General features: G+C 47.0%; 1 protein-coding gene across 1 annotated transcript in view; it reads left to right on the forward strand.

The window, feature by feature from the left end:
• The window catches only part of Cpped1 (calcineurin like phosphoesterase domain containing 1), a 125,730-nt gene that overhangs the window by 29,125 nt on the left and 79,511 nt on the right, over positions 1-17,094 (forward strand). The gene's annotated exons all lie outside the window — the stretch shown is intronic.

Genomic DNA, 17,094 nt, shown 5'->3' on the forward strand with positions numbered 1-17,094 from the left:
GTGGCCCACTGCTCTCTTACCATGTGTTCTCATCTTTTCTATTGTTTTTCTTACAGGAGGAGAAGACAAGGGTGGGAGGGATGAGGAAAGGAGCAAGGGAGGAGAAGCATCAGGAAGATGTGCTTGTATATACAAGTATCAGATCCTTCTGGAACTCTCTCCCTTCTCCTTAACACCCTTATTTAGTACCCTTCTGTTTCAGACAGGCCCACAGCCCAGTGATCAAGTGTAAGCATGTAGAAATGGTCCTTTTCACCAGAGAAGCAAAGTTAGCTTCCATGGCCTTTCCCCCTCCCTGCTCCTGCCTTTGCTTAGTATAACAGACATGACTTGAAGACCAGTGTAGAAAACATAAGCAGTGCCTGGGGGTATTTGCATTTGTCTAACTTTACTTGTAAGCTCTAGAAGCTGAAACACTTTGCAAAAGCCTGGGTACATTTCAGTTATCCCTAGCCAACTCCTGTGTGTCTGTAACTAAACCCATAATGAAGATGTAAGCACGGGAAGGAGCAGCTGGAACGGTTTTCTGTAACATCCACAGAGAACAGCAGGCAGGGAGAGCTCTCAGGAGTGTCCTCGTCTCTGTTCACTGGTGTCTTAGACAAGTCATTCATGTGGCCATGACTGCACTGGTGACTCCCCCAGGTAGGGCCTGTGGATATCACCTATAGAAACATCTGTCCTGGATTAGGCCTCTAAAACGTGATGGGAAGAGGGAACAGGAGACAGTGGCCTCAGTTAGAAGCCAGGAGCCTGGGCACCAGCTCCCTGCCTGCTTGTGCTGGAGTAGATGAGTGGAGAAACCCCTCAAGAGCCAAGAACCTACTGAAACAGCCAGAATGAATGTAAACCTGCTTCACATCCTAGGGCTACACAGTAGTAAGAAAGCAGACCTGAGCCATGGAGAGACCAGGGCCAAGTTACAACTTTGGGAGACCCTGGATCCAGATACATGGCATACAGACAGCAGCTCCCTGCTTGTACAACAGAGGTGAACATCTGGGCAGCTGTATATGGAAATTTATTTGGGAAAATAATCCTTTGGTAGTTTTGTAGTGAAGGTAAATACTGGTCACTCATAAACTCGGCCTTTTGTGACGACTTATGGCCAAGGTGTTAAGGTGATTTAATGTGGACATAGCTATAGGATTTAGCTCCTGACATCGTAAGGCAAACTAAGGTGATGGGCTCACTGACCCAGCACGCTATTGCTGTTTCCCAGTGGCATACTTTGCAGTTAGCTGGTGTCTTCAGGACAATATGGCCCCAGGTGCCATCAGCTTGGTCCTGTTGCTCTGGATCATATAGTGGGCAAAGGTCTGCTTCTATTCGCCCTTGAACATAGACTACAAAATTAGCATTTTTCTGTCCACTGCCTTTAGGATATCATGAGGTTTCCTGGAATTATATAACACGTTCTTGTGGATGTTTACCAACTTGTTCTGAATTATGTTAATATATTCGGTAACATTTCAAAATCAGATGTAAATGCAAGTGTTTCTTGCAATTATGTTGATTCTTAAATAGAATATACTGAACACAAATAAATGAAAAGATACACTTTTTAAAAAAGATTTATTATGTATACAATGTTTTGCCTGCATGTACGCCTACACACCAGAAGAGGGCATCAGATCTAATATAGATGGTTGTGAGCTACCATGTGGTTGCTGGGAATTGAACTCAGGACCTTTGGAAGAGCAGACAGTGCTCTTAACCTCTGAGCCACCACTCCAGTCCTAAGTATTTGTCAGAAAACCTTGAAGATGCAAACTTCTGAACATGCACTTTATATTCAATGTGACTGGATCAAAATTCATAATCTCCTCTGAAGATTTGGGCTCTTTTGAGGGGTTTAAGGTGAGCCAGATAGAGGACTTTAACTGTTTTTTAATATTTTGTATGAGGTTAAACAGAACACTTTAAAGCTAGTTACAAATTTTTAATATGCAATAAATTGCTCCCTTCATTTAGCGTATCCACCAGGGCTGACTAGAAAAGCAATTATTTGCTTTGACTGCTTAGCACATTGTTAATGACCAAATGCATATATTAATAAGCAAATAAAATCAGGAAGCTTGCTTTTAATTCTACCATGAATAGTATCTTGGGTCAAGTAGATATTAACTCAAAATAAAAGAACTTTCCAAATAATGAATTTTTTAATGAAAGTAATAATACCCTTTTTCATTGTAACTATCCATCGTAATATTCATTCATCCACAAATATTCATTGAATTCAGAGTAAGTGCCGGTTACAGCACTGGCCACTGTGGGTAGAACAGAGCTGAGAGTCGCCAGGGGAAACAGATGCATACATAGGTGATGGAGGAGTCATTGGTGCCAAGGCTCCAGCTTGATTTTGGGCAAACATGGTTTCATTTTACAAGTACCTGTATGAGTTTTAAGTGTATTTTTATTTTCTAATAAAACTTCCCTGTGAGATTAGCCACATTAAAAGTGGCAAATTAAGATCTTGTACATGTTATCGAGGCAATTGATTTTCAGTTCTTTAGCTCTTAAGCCCAGGGTGGCTTTTGTAGCCTCTGCTGACATTGAGTCATCGACCCACTGAGAGTGTCCCCAGGAGCATTGTTAGAGTCCAGCAGTTCCGTGTGGATGGCCAATCAGAATGTGATGATAATTATGGAACAAGAAATTCCATGAGCCTCCTGTTCTTTTCCGACACACGTGTCCATCCCCGTGTATTTGGACTGCTTTAATTCCGTGAAGTGGACAACACAGATCGATTCTTCCCTTGGTGTAAAATGTCTTGGAGGAGTTCTTGTGTGTCACCTCTGCCTGAGCAACTGTGGCATGCTGGAGTTTCTAGTGAGCATCAGCCTCCAGAGCTTCTGTTCGGCACAGGGAGGCAAGCCTGCGTTCACATCACTCGTCTTCTGTAGCTGCTAAAACAATGCACACTCACTCTGACAGATCTGGAGGCTCAGCAGGCAATATGAGTCTGCTGGGCTCTGCTCCTCTGAAGCCTCTCCCATGTAGAGGCTGTGTGCATTTCTTGGCTTATTGTGCCTGTAGTCTCGTGTCTTTTCTCTGTCCTCTGCTCCAGCCTCTGGGATTCTCCATCTCAATCTGACTCCCTCTCAATCTCTTTCCTCCTTCCCTCCCTCTCTCTCTCCCTCCTTCCCTCCCTCTCTTCCTTACTCTGACACAGACCTGTGTGATTACACTGGGCCTGCCTGATAACCTAGAGTAATCTCTTTGTCTACAAAGCCCCCTTTGCTATGGAAGATGAGGTACTTATAAGTACTGGCAGTTAGCATGTGACACCTCAGAGGGGGCTTTTTTCAGCCTGCCACAGATAATTCAGGGTCTATAGCTAGCCAATGTCAGTGCTGCCAAGTCACCTGCTCATACCAGCGGTGCAAAGCAGATCCAATAGTTATTTCCCTTTTTGCTGAATCTGTTTTCTTGGCTCTGAGCAAGGAAGTGCTGTTTCCTAAGGCATCATAGCCTAAATGTGATGGACTCTCTTCTTTTCTAGACCTCCTCCTGCACTTCCCACTGTGGCCTTACTCTTTAAAAAAAAAAAAGTGTGGCCCTGAAAATGACCAAAGCATCCTGTAAATGGAGCATCTCTGCCCCAGGCAAATCTAACAGGTCTTTACAAAGTCACCAGATGAGTCTTATGGACCATAAGGCTTGAGACACACTCTGCAAACTCGGATGCACAGGCCCAGTGTGCTCTGCCTCTCATATATTATATATGATGCCCGTGAGCAGTCAGGAGCCCGTGAGAGTCCCCTCCAGTGTGACCAGTGGCGCTGTTTAAGCAGGAGAACCACCACTACTTTATACGTTTGCCCAAGTTTCAGGGAAGTGCTTTTATGTGTGCAAGTTTTGTTTTACTTCTTAAATACTCTTGAGTAACCAACACAAGATACTCTCTCCTATAGAACCCCCCCCCCCTCCATTGCAGCATCTTGGCAAAGTTTCTGGAAAACAAGCACACAGTTTTCTTTCACTGGATTTGTGTGTAGTCGGGACTGGGTTGGGTTTTTTTGTTTTTTTGTTTTTTTGTTTTTTTTTTTTAATCACCTACATGCACAGAACTCTCTCTGCCATTCCAACACTCAGGGGACTCTGAAACTTAAGACTGTTCGATTTGATTGGTAACAAAACTGCCCCGAATGGACTAAGGCCGTTCCTAGGCTTTATCTAATGGGAAACTTACACATTTGTCAGTAGAAAAATCCCTGCGCTCTGTAGTGGCTTGTCCTCCAGCTCCTGACTAGTCAGTACATAGTCTGCCCTCTCGCTTCCCCTTCTAAAGCTTCTAAAAGTCAGTTTTAAACAAGACCCAGCCCAGAAGGTGTTTCCTAAGACTATAGATCTGCAGAACAGATGCTCGCAACTTACAATGAAATACTTCAGTGGAAGCAGAAGCTTCTTGTTCCGACTTGTGTGATTTCCCCGATGATTTTTATACGTCTTTTACATGGCAACCACATATTAATTTCAAGGTCTAAATGGTCCCTGGTGTTTTAAGGTTGAATTTTTGGGATCATTTCTGTTGGAACCAAAGGGTGTCAGTGTGAAGCTAGAATTGACTCCAGAGATGATTGGAACCAACTGGAGGAGAGGGTGTGTGCAGAGAGCTGGGGTTTGTTAGGCATAAGTGCAGAGTTAGCCACTTGGGTGCAAAGTCTCCATGGTAGAAAAGGGTTGGGCTTCAGTAGAAATGGCCTCGGAGGCTAGAGAGGAGGCGGAGTCACTCAGTGGCCAGGTATTGAGGAGTAGACATCACCATGGGGAATGTGAGTCAGAGATGCTGATGAGGGGGATGCTGTGCTTCCTTTATTACCTGAACAGACCAGGAGAAAACAAAACAAGACAAAACAAACAAGCCCAGACTTTCTTCTGGCTCGGTAGCCTTCACCTTAAACTGGGTGCAGAGGGATGGGCTAAAGTCCAGGAAAAAGTTGTCACTACCCAGTAAATACCAGATTCTCCTGGCTTGGCAGCTTCTACTTCCATGAAGAATAAATACATTTGAGAAAGGAGGGCATTGAGCAGATGTGATGGTGTGCTGGGCTCCAGGTAAGGAATGGAACCATTTGTCTTTCTGTTGCTTACACAGTCCAAGAGGGTTGATGTCCATTTTTCTTAGGCCAGGCAGACACAAACATGTGAATAAAATTCTGGTACAAGACAGACTCTGATAAGCAAAGCCTCAGAGGCATGATTTAAACCCAAAGCCAGGATTAGGGCTCTGTCCAGCAAAGGGCCTTATCTCAGCCCTGCAACACTGTCAAGTTCACCTTCCTGGAAGCTTAGTTCTAAGTTCCTGGAGGTCAGTGTGTGTGGGAGGGAGGTGGAGGGTTATTGACTGCTGGACATGAGGCAGGGGAGTGGCAGAGGTGCAAGTCAGATGAACCTGTGCCCACTTCTCATGGGTCTTAGCAGGATTCAGTTTTCTAGGATAGATGAAATTTATTTTGACAAATTCATACTCCATGCCTATTCTGTACCAGGCTGTTCTAGATGCTTCTGCTGTGTAGTGAACGAAATGGAGGAACCTGTGTTTTACCTGGAAGTAAAAGATATGGTTATATAGACACATGACATTTCTCTCTGTGTGTCTCTCTCTCTTCCTGTCTGTCTGTCTCTCTCTCTCTCTCTCTCTCTCTCTCTCTCTCTCTCTCTCTCTCTCTCTCTCTCTCTCTCTCTCTCTCTCTCTCTCTCTCTCTCTCTCTCCTTACTCTACTCTCTTGAAGGATTAAGCTACAACAGATCTGGGTCTTCTTATTATTATTATGAACTTTCTACATTATGCAAGCAATGCGTGAATAGGTTGCTTTATGTAGAATCAACCGTGACTCCTTTGCAAGTTCTTGACCTAGGGTCACTGTAATTCAGATTACGTTTATGTGCCTCAACCTTTTCTGACGTGGAAACAGAATCACACTATGCACATTGTTCTGTGATTTATTTTTCACCTTCTGGGTGTATGAAAAGTCTTTCTGTGTTGCTGTATACAGACCGTGTCACGCTTCAGAGTCTACGGAGGGGAAGTGCACAGTTGTTAACCTGCCCTCCGAGTCACACTAGTTGAGATCACCCCCTGAGACAATCAAGGGTGGGAGGCGATCTAAATAGTGCTGCTGTGCCTCCCACCTTCACTGTGCCCCACGCCTTCACTGCTGCTGGGATCTAAGTGGACAAACTGGCTTGGAGTCCTGTATGCTGTCTGTCCTGAGGCCACACCAGCCACTGTGCTTTGGGGTCCCTGGAGGACCTCTCATGAGACAGGGCTGACCATCACTTTCCTTCCATGTGATTGCTTTTATGTAACCGACAGCCTTGGTCCCCGTGATACAGGTGGTAGGCTGCTGTGCCACAAGCCACATCTCAGAAGGTTCCATCACGTGGAGCCTGCTGTCCATCATAAAGTGGATCTTCTTGTTTTTAAAAAACTCAGTTACTTTATTTTCATTCTCTCCGCTACGTAATTAGCCTTTCATTTCTATTTTTAAGTGCAGACTCTAACAAATGCCAAAATTTAAAGACAATTTAACATACAGTTTCATATACAGAAACAGAAAGGGATTTATTTGCATGCAAGGGTGTGATGCCTCAGTCAAAACATCAGCAGGCTTGGGGATCGGGGAGGAGCCGGAGCTGTCTCCACTGTTTTATGCCACCAAGCACCCAGAGGGCAATCAGCCCGGGCCCTTGGCTCCCTCTCCCTCACATCCATTAGAAGCTGTGGAAACAGCGGAGCAATCAGGGACAATGCTTCCCTCTGCTAAGGCTGATTAACCAAATATCACTAATTAGGGGACCATGGGGCCTCAGTTGCATGGCTGATTGTGATGAGGTGTGTGGTTACACTTCTGCCCCTGCCATCATCTACCACATACATACATGGATGCTGGATGCTCTGTGTTCCCTGTCTGTCAGGGCACTGCAACCCTGCTTGTGCCTCAGGACCCCTTTGGTAGAGTAGCAAGGTCCCTGGACCACACCACAGAGTAATGTTTTTAAGCACAGAGAATTTCCAGTGAAACCAATTAATATTAAATACAACTTTTGATATTGAAAAACATTTGCACATAATATGACGGGGTGGCATGCATGCTTCATGCTTCTTTTTGATCTTTTATGTGATGGGCTGACAGTATGATTAATAACTGCCCACGTTTCACAGTGACAGTGGGTGGACTCCATAGTCTATGGCACGGGTGGCAACTGAGATGAGATCTGCAGCATCTGTGTAGTGTCTGATGTTCAAGTCAAGAGTCCTTGCTACCTCCATGAGTGGCTGATAACTTTGCAATGGAAGGCAGTGCTGTATTAGCATGAATTTAGTGGAAATCCCCACCCCACCCTGTAGTCCCATGCCCCACCCAGGAGCACGCTCCTTTTCTCTCTCAGAGCTGCCTTTTCATAGTCACACTGTGGGCATTATAACTGGTCAAAGTACAGACTTGGTGACAGAAACCTTACTCTTAACTAAAGGTTTCTTAATTGTATCCAGGAAAAGATGGACATTTGATTACTTGATGAAAAGAAATGACTGGAGTTAAGTAATAGGGACTAAGTTGCTTTTTGGCTAAGGACACACAACAATTGTCTTCCATAGTCTTTATCTTCGGCTTCATCATTGATATTTTTAAAAAGCCGAGCAAACAAGCAAACAAAACACTGCCAATTGAGAGAAATGTTCCTTGTCTGTATCCATGGCACATTTGGTAACGCTTAAAAGAATCCAAGCATACAATGGGAAAAGACAAATAAGAAACAAAAGTCAGACCAAAGGCAAATAGCCCATGTAACAAGTCAAGGATTTCTGCGTACTGTAACACAAGTCCAAAATGGTGGATCTCTGGGTCCAGTTTCTTAACCTGAAGAGGTCATCCATCAATAGGTTTTTAGGGTTTGTTTTGGTTTGTGTTTGGCTTTGGTCGTTTGTTGTTTTTCAAGACAGGGTTTCTCTGTGTAGCCCTGGCTGTCCTGGAACTCACTCTGTAGACCAGTGGGCCTCGAACTCAGAGATCCGCCTACTCTGCTTCCTGAGTGCTTGGTAGTAAGTAGGTTTTTGTCTAGCTAGTAAACCCCAAAAAACTGCGTGGAATTTTCAGTATTTGCATAGGTGCCCTAGGGAATGACTTGGAAAAGGGTCCTTAGTTTTCCTCAGCTCTTTTACCGGCTCCTGAGGCTTAGTTTTAGTGTGGATTTCATTGGGCTGAGGGATGGATGCCCAGGTGGGGGTTAAATCAGTGTACCTGTTTCTGTCTACTGGGCTGTTTCTGGAGTGAGTCTGAATTGAGGAAAGACCTGACCTCACCAGTGTGCACAAGTGGCATTCAGTACAGAGGCCATTATAAAACAAAGTGGTGAGAGAGGGGCCTGTTTTCCCTTTCTGTGACCTGAGACTGTCTTCTTGAACATGACTGTTCTGAGTCTCAGGCTGGGAAAACACCGCCAGCTTCCTTCCACGCAGCGCACAGGCAGCTGGCTTTATTTCTTGGCCTCAATAAGCATATGGGCCAGTTTCCATAATGAACCTGCTCTGGTAATATTTCTGTGTATCTCCTGGTGGTTCTCTGGAGAACCCTGACCCATAACTGCCTCTGTGACTCAGAAAGATGCAAGCTCCCAGATATGCTTGTGATCTACTTCCTAATTTCTGTTCCCTCCTGGGGACCTTTGACTCATAGCAGCTCATACCCTGGAATCCTTTAGGCTAGAGCAGGTGGGCAGGCTGCCCAGGGGTGCCAGACCACCCCCACAGCAGGGCTGCACTGCGCCCTTCATCCTCACAACAGAACGGCACTGGGCCCTTCACCCCCACAGCAGAACGGCACTGGGCCCTTCACCCCCACGGCAGAACTGCACTGCGCCCTTCACCCCCACTTCCCTCCTCGGGTTTTCTGGGGCCCCTGGATGGAAACATCAGAGCCCTGAAGAGGCTCCCCACAGCAGCATGGAGTGGACAGAGCAAACGCCCTCCAGCTTCTGCTTAGCTCCCTGGAGTATTCGTGTCTTTCCTGTGTTATTTCTACTCTCATTCTCTGAAGTTAGAACATTCTACCTCCTCATTGGCCTATTTTCTGCAACTAAATGAGGTACTAAAAGGGGACATGATCCTGAAGGGGTTCAATTATCAGGTAACTGGTCAACTGATCAGAGTGGAAAATGAGCAAAATAATGAGAGGCTAGAAAATGGAAGTTTAAATGCTGAGGAGTGTATTTCTCAGATCAAGATTTGGAGGCTTTCCTGTATGTTTCAGACTCTGTGTTCATTGTGTCCTTCCTAACCCACTGGGAAGCCAGCTTTGCTTCTATTTACTATATATTACTTGATTTGTATAAAACTTTATTATTCTTCTTTTATTATCTTTTTATATTTAACTTTTGGGGGGAGGAGTTTGAAACAAGGTTTCTCTGTGTAGCCTTGGCTGTCCTAGATTCACAGACCAGGCTGACCTCACTGAGCTCCACCTCCCAAGCGCTAGGATTACTGGTGTGTGCCACTACACCCAGTGATATTTAACTTTTTATTGATTATTTGCAATTTTCCCATCATGCACCTCAATCCCACTCATCATCTCATCCCTTTGTACACACTCTCTGCCCCCCCAAAAATCTTGTTGTGGAAGCAGTAGTGTGTCCCAGTGTGTTCCGTAGTACACCCTTCTGTCCACACAGCTTTACTTGCAAACGTGCATTGCAATGAGTCCCTGATCTGGCTCAAGGCCTCTGGCTTCTGCTGCACTGTTAGTACTAGGTCCTCACTGGGACTCCTCTCAGATAGCCTGTTGTTGCCCTGTGTCACAGAGATCCTGCAGCTTTGGTTGGGGTGGGCCTGGGTGGTATCTGGGCGGGCCAGCCCTCCAGTTCTTCTGCACTTCAACCACCAGGTGATCCCTCCAGCACTGCCTCGGCCAACTCATCCAATGCCACATCCGGCTTGCCCACCCTCACCTGAGCTCAGCAGGGCCAGCTCTATTGTGCTGCCCAGGTGAGGTGCAGGGCCTGCTCTCCTGAGCGTTGCAGCCAGTGAGGGACAAGGATGGCCAGCTCTCCCACCTGTCACAGCGCAGGGGGTAGGGGGAGAGAAAGCATCTCTCACTTGTTCGCACTACCACATGGCAGATGACTAGCAGGGCCAGCTCTCCTACTCTCACGCCTTTGGAGCTGGCTCACCCACGACTTGAAAGGAGGGCCAGCTCTGCTATGCTTCCTATGTGAGCATAGGTGCCAGGCTGCTCTCCAGAACACTGGAACAGGTGAGACATGGGGCCAGCTCTCCCCAGGATGCCCAGGTGGTGGTGGGGGGGAGGAATTCTGCATAGCCCTCAGACATCAACATGGCGCCAGGTAGCAGGCCAGACCAGGGATGTGTGCCTAGCCTTTGGTGGTAACAGGCTCCGCTGCTGCAAGGCCATGGACCCGGATGTGGCCCTTGGTGGCAGCACAGGCCAGGACCTCACCATGGCCGCAGGTGGCTTCGCTGTCTACTCACATCAGGTTGTTCCTCACTACTCTTGAGTCTCCATGTCTGCTCCCTTCATAGTGCCCACACCCCTTTACTCCTTTCTCTTCCATCTCTGCAGTGCTTACTTGCTCATCTTAGGGGCACCCAGGCCTCTGGATGTCTGGGGTCATCTCAGGAGTAATCTCAGGAGTGCTGTGCCCCACCCATGCCATGTGGCATCGAGCAGGGGTCCTCTCAGGAGTGGTCTGCTTGCCTGGGCCTGCATGGCACCAGGTAGAGTTAGTTGTCCCAGGCTTGGCCCCACCCCAGCCCTGTGGTGCCGGATTGGTGCCTGGCCACATGGCACTGAGTGGGGATTGTTTCAGGTGTGGTCTGGCCACCCAGCCTGTGTGGCGCTGGACTTCGTTTAGTTTATCTTACTGTAATGAAATACTACCATTATAACCTGTAAATATTTTTGTGAAGAAATTTTGCATTAAACCAGGCCTGGTAGTGCAGGTCTGTAAACTCAACCACCTAGGAGGCTGAGGCGAGAGGATTGGAAATTCAGGGTTTTCCTAGGCTACCCAGTGAGTTCCAGGCTAGCCCGAGCAATTTAGTGAGATTCCTTCTCAAAATAAAAAGTCGAAAGAGGTATGGAGCTGTGAGTAGCTGTGTGCTTGCTTGGCTATGTGGCCCTGGGCCAGTCCAGGTCCATAGGAGGGTTGGAGAAGGGACTTGGTGTCAACCGGTAGAAACTGGAAGTTATATGTGGATAATTCACCTTTCTCAGAGCACATTTGATAGCACACAACGCTTCTTGGTATGTCAGCCAGTTACATGTTATTAATTGTATCCCTTCCACTGGCTAATGGTACAGACGCAACAGTGAGCAGCTTGGAGTGCCTGGGTGCTGCCAGAATAATAAGCTGTAGCTTTTAGATGCAAAATTAAATGAATCTTGTCCAATAACATGTATAATTTGAAAACTGGTAGTCCCTGATTAAGCTTCATCTGTTAGCAGCGTGGTGTCGGGTCGCCACGGGAGCGATGCTTATGCCTGCGAAGTTTGAGATCAGTGAATTCACATACCTCAAGTAATTAGGGGAAGGTAATGAAAGCATTAGTGATGGAGAGGATTATAGCTCCATGAATTTTCTGAGACTAGATAAAAGCAAATGTGTTCAATCAAAGTGGTAAGTCAGCCCCACGAGTCGCACTGAGACAGATCGTGTAGCCGTGTCCCCACTCCTATTGGGGGTGCAGTCCCTGTAACAAGGCCATTTCCTGAGGAGTACCTCCTGTCCTGTGGTCACAGCTGGTTCCTTCACTGCCAGCTGTCGGTCTACTCATTTGTCTTTCTAGTGGATAACAGCACTGCGTGTCCTCGTGTGCCTCACACTGTTAGCCAGAAGCAGGCAGTCTGACTACAGGAAGCTTGCAGGCGAGGCAGGAGCAGAGACACCAAGCATAGGCACTCGTGACTAAAAGAGCAGGCTTAGATAGATTGTACTGTCTTTTCTATGAACAGAGCCCTGTAAATATCTAAACAGGCCCCTGCTGGTGGGCAGTTACATTAGGTCCTGTGATAACCAGGCCTGTAAGTTGCCCTCTGGGAGCCCACCTCCGTACATCTGTGAGTCAGTTGAAAGAACATGGCCGTGCAGTCACATGGTTGATATTCAAATCCCGGCTTGGTTGCTCATCTGCCAGCTAAGGTTCTCATTTCCCCTTTAGCCGAGTTAGCGCTTCTGTAGAAATAGGGGCTTCACCAACTTCCTGTTTCTCACCAGAGTCCAGTGAGATAATCTGTAAGAGGGTCCAAGGCGCTGGCGGCGGTTTGGTGCCTTCTTGGTGCTTTATTTTTATGAGGACTTTTTTTTTTTTTTTTAGATTTATTTTCTATCACATGTGTTTTTCCTCCATGTATGTATGTGTGCCACATGTGTGTCTGGATCCTCTGGAACTGGAGTTAAGGATGATTATGATCTACCAATTGGGGGCTGGGAACCTACGCCAGGTCCTCTAGAAGAGCAGTAAGTGCTCTTGGCCACTGAGCCGTCTCCCCATTCCCTATTTTACTACGTTTTAGTCATTTATTTAAATTCATTGCTTTAGCATACAACCATTACTGCAGCCAGCAATAAAATGCTGTCATCAGCCCCGGAGGGAAGGCCACCTCCAGGACATGCTACCTCCAGCCCCACACACCTGGAAAAGCCACCTCCAGGACACGCTACCTCCAGCCCACACACCTGCCAGTTCTCTTTTCCATCTGGAGATTTGTGTATTCTGCATGTTTTATGTAACTGAAATCACACAACAGGAGCGCCTGGCTTCTTTCACTTATCACAGTATTTCCTTGATCCTTCTATGCTGTTACTCTTGTTGAATAAACACTTGCTTTATGAATTTGCCACTTTTAATGACCTACTAAAACTATGAATTATCAGACAAATCCTTGGTAGATGTTGAACCAAATAATAATATTAAGGAAAATGAAAGTTTATTTTTCCTTGATGTGTGGTATAAGTAATACAATTTGATACTTTTTAACACCATCACTAAATAATACCTGTAATGGCCCCAAAAATCAAATTCCTCGTTTTCTTATGTTATATATCCCTGATGAAAGAAATAAAATGAGAGTGAGGGCTTTGCTTTTGTTTTGCTTTGCTTTTTTATTTTATTTTATTTGTTTTGTTTTGTTTTGTTTTAAAATACGGTCTTATGTATCTCAGGTTGACTCCAAACTTACTATGTAATTGGAGATAAACTTGAACTAACTCCTTCTCTGCCCTGTGAGTGCTGTGATTACAGCATGTGCCAACTGCCCAGCTTTATGCAGTGCTGGGCTAGACAAACAGTCTCCATCCCCCGCCCCGAGTTACATTCCAGCTCAGAGAGATTATTGATGTGAGAAAAAAAATCCCAAGGAAGTAAGTAGAAGGAGGGTCTACTAGTGTCTCAAGAGTTGCCTATAAATGGCCCTGGAGTGTGGCTCAAAGAGCCAAGTGTCTGTTTGCTGTAAGATTTAACTCCTTGTTTCATTTCTCATTTTTAATGGAGATTATTTTCCTGAAAAATGAAACTAGAAGTAAGCTTACTACACTGACGTACAGAGTTCCTCATAGTTTTCAAATGTTTCTCAAGCAGTCATGTAGTCATTGCAGAGAATGCAATTTTCCCTGATTGATTCCTTGTTCAGCCCTAAGTGGCCACCAAGATGTGAGAAGGACTTGTTACAGAAGTGTCCGTGTTATGAGTGGGATGGGAGGGACCTCTCCCAGGTTCCTGTGTTTTTGAACATGGGTCTGTACCTTACAGTGTTGCTGTGGGACTTTGTAGAGCCTTGGGACTGTGACCTACAGAGGTGGATTGCTGGACACCAGCCGTGAAAGTGGTGTCTGTTTCTGGCTCTGGTCCTCCTTCTGGTCTCCTCTGTGTGTCTGTTGGAGAAGCCATTGCTCCAAGCTCCTGCCACCATGACCAGTCCAGTCTAGCCTTCACACCTTCCCCACCGTGATGGACTGTGTCCCCTGACCAAACCAGCCTCTCCTCTGTGCAGTTCTTGCAGACACTGTCATAGATGTGACAAGAACTAAGTGATACACATGGCATTGGAGCCAAGGGGGCTGCGCTGTCAGGAAATGGTGCCTTTGTCCCTCTGTGCACATGTGCGCACAATCAACTCACCCCGCCCAACAGAGCTCAGCAGATAGCTTACTGCTCTGTGGCCACAGCCCAGCTGAGGAGCCCAGCTAGGACTTCCAGTCACTGTGCCCACTGGCCAGTTACCATTTCTGCAGGATGAGTACTTTTATTTGTTCCCCTCCACTGGGCAGAGCCTGCATGGACACAGGTAGAGAGGGACCAGTGTGGGAAAGACCGCCTTCCCCCTGAACGTGATGACTACCAAATGCAAAGTGATCTCTCCCCACATCTGCACCAGTGCAGAGCCTTGTGGTAAAAATGGAACGGTGTGTTTCTGTGATCTGGGCCACCTTGGCAGCCCTTGGCCACATGGGCATCAGCAGCAGCTTTCGGTTAATAGGAAGGTAGTGGCTAGGGAGTTGCTGCTCTTTGTTTAATAGACTGGGACAGCAGTACTCAAAGTTGGCACTTTTAAATTTTTCACTCATCGGTAAATTAAAAGCAGCCCCTGGAGTCCCTAGTCCAGGACTCTCTAAACACTTTGTGTCACATGGTGCAGGGATTGGCAGCACTTGTGGTGAAAAGCAGTTTTGTCATTGTCTGTGCCCATATTTGCTGAGGGAGTGCCCTGCCCCAATCTCAACATAAAATAACAAACAAAGAACAACAAAAAACCTGACCACATTATTGTAACGGTCCCCAGACTCCATTAAGGACCATCTCGCACCGCAGCATTGCCATCCTGAAGACATGCAGCATCAGTCGAGTTTTGCTGTTGTTAATGACATTCATAGAAGACATTTGTCCTTGACCTCCCAGTACATTTGTTCCTTCCACACCTGAAGAGTTCCCTTCTCAGTATAGTCTGCGAGGGAAGCAGAGACCACCTGCTAGGTTGGCAGCCAAGACATGGCTCAGACCTGTGACTCTGTCTTAGCCAGCCAGATCCACCTGAAACTATTCAACTCCTGACAGCAGGGGGTGGATAAGAGGCAGGGGTCCATCCTTAATCATGGAGGAACATGGTAGGCACCTCTGCTTTTCAAGATCACTGTAGCCAGGATCAGCATCCGACGTGCACCTCCAGCAGTGTCAATGGGACAAGCTAGGGCTCCATGCCCAGCCGTATTTCTCCCCAGGAACAGGGGAGAAATTCAGCTGGGAGGACAACCTCTGTCCTCAAAGCCTCGGCGTGGCTCTCATGCTTCACCCTCATTCCTAGTATACCTTTGATAAGCTGCCTGTTTGTGTGAACTAGCCAGAGTCATCAACATAGAACCTGGCCAACTCCCCAGCCACAACTTCTGTTCACACCCTAAACTACCTTACAGGGCAAGCTCTTGCCCCATGCTTCTCACTGTGTGGGGCTGCTTGTTGTACCATGGTTGCTCTTCTCGTAGGGAGACCTGTTTGCAGACATGCTGCCACACCCTGGACCCAGGAGATGCATCCTTTTTTGTCCTCATCTACTATTGTTTTACAGAGCCCACGTACATGGTCTCTATACGAGTACATGACAAGTGTACCGCTGAGCCACACCCCAGGTCAGTTTGTGGGCTTTTAGGGCCATACGTGATCTATGTTTCCTCCCTACCAGCCTATGCCAGGACATTCTGAATCACCAGGCTGCAGAGGAGTGAGGGCATCCTTCGTTCACCAGACAAGCCTCGCTGTTTGCCTTTCCCATCACAAAGAATGGGGGACCCAGAGCTATGGCCATACTACTGTCTTCTGCTGGATAGGCAGTCACCTCTGTTAACTATTACCATCCTGGCAGGAGTGGAGATATTCCAAAGAGGCATTTGGTCTTCCTCCCTTTGGCCTCCAGACTATTGAAAAGGGGGCCCCAAGAAATTGGGGTTCTCTAAGAGCCTCTCCTGGGGGAAGGGAAGTTCTGAAGTTCTGGTACTAGCCAGAAATGGGGCTTGCCTCCCAAGAAGGGATTTCACACAGCTCTGACAACTTATCAGAGCATCCTGTAGAAGGACTGGGGCCTGAGAGCGACGGGCAGGAGCACAGCATGGCCAGGACCGCTTGCTTAGCTGGGCATATTTTTTGTCTTGGGGTAGGTGTAGGGCTACTAAATCGTTTGCTTCTCTCTCGATGTGGCCACATCGGGATCTCTGTTCTCCACTTTCAGTGTTACCTGTCTGTCTAATTGGCCTGTTGAGAATGGATGGCCAAACCCAGCATGTTAGAATCTCCAGAGCCCAGAAACAAAACAGAGTGAAGCATGCTGTGGGATGAAACTGCAACATGAAAGTCACACGCTACTGACTGAGTAGACATGGGAAGCAGTTTCCTTTTTCCATGGGCACGTGGGAGGAGTAGCCAGAATAGTGACTGGGAGACACATAGCACAATATTTGGTAGGCAGTGAGCCCTTCAGAGCTTGCTATGGCCGCAGTAGTGGATCTTCTAGCATCCTTTCCGGCCTGAAGGCTTCTGGGGTAGTTGTGCCTGTTAGGTTTGCAGGAGGCAGGTGGGGACTAAGGAGCTTATTAAAAGAGTTATTAATGCCACGAACTGACAGACAGGACAACAGCAGGCAACAGATGAGGGAGCCAAGGCGAGCTCAACCGTAGTACCAGATAGACAGCCGGGCGGGTCTCTGAAGAGAGTTAGAGCCCCTATGACAGAAGGGGGAGCCTCCTTTTGTGTCTTTTGAGGATTAGGGACTTTTGCAGAAAGAGCTTGCAGGCAGGCTCTCTGATTGGGGGTGGGGGAAGAGGGGAGCAGGGAGGGAACTGGATGTGGCACCCTCTGATGTACACTCACTTCCCAGGTGAGATGTCATGGCGTGTGCAAGGCTCTTTGCCAGGGACACAGGAAAAGTGTCCAGGGCATTGCCTGTCAGTATTTGTCGGGGAGAGCAGCTGCAAACGGTGGCAAGATGCAAGCGTTGCATCCTTAATGGTTGCTGCGTACTGACCACAGTGCCTGAGGATGTATAGGTATTCAAAGCATAGAGGTTTGCTGGGGACAGAGAGTCCTAA

The sequence above is a fragment of the Acomys russatus genome, chromosome 25 (assembly GCF_903995435.1).
Source record: "Acomys russatus chromosome 25, mAcoRus1.1, whole genome shotgun sequence".
Taxonomy (NCBI): Eukaryota; Metazoa; Chordata; class Mammalia; order Rodentia; family Muridae; genus Acomys; species Acomys russatus.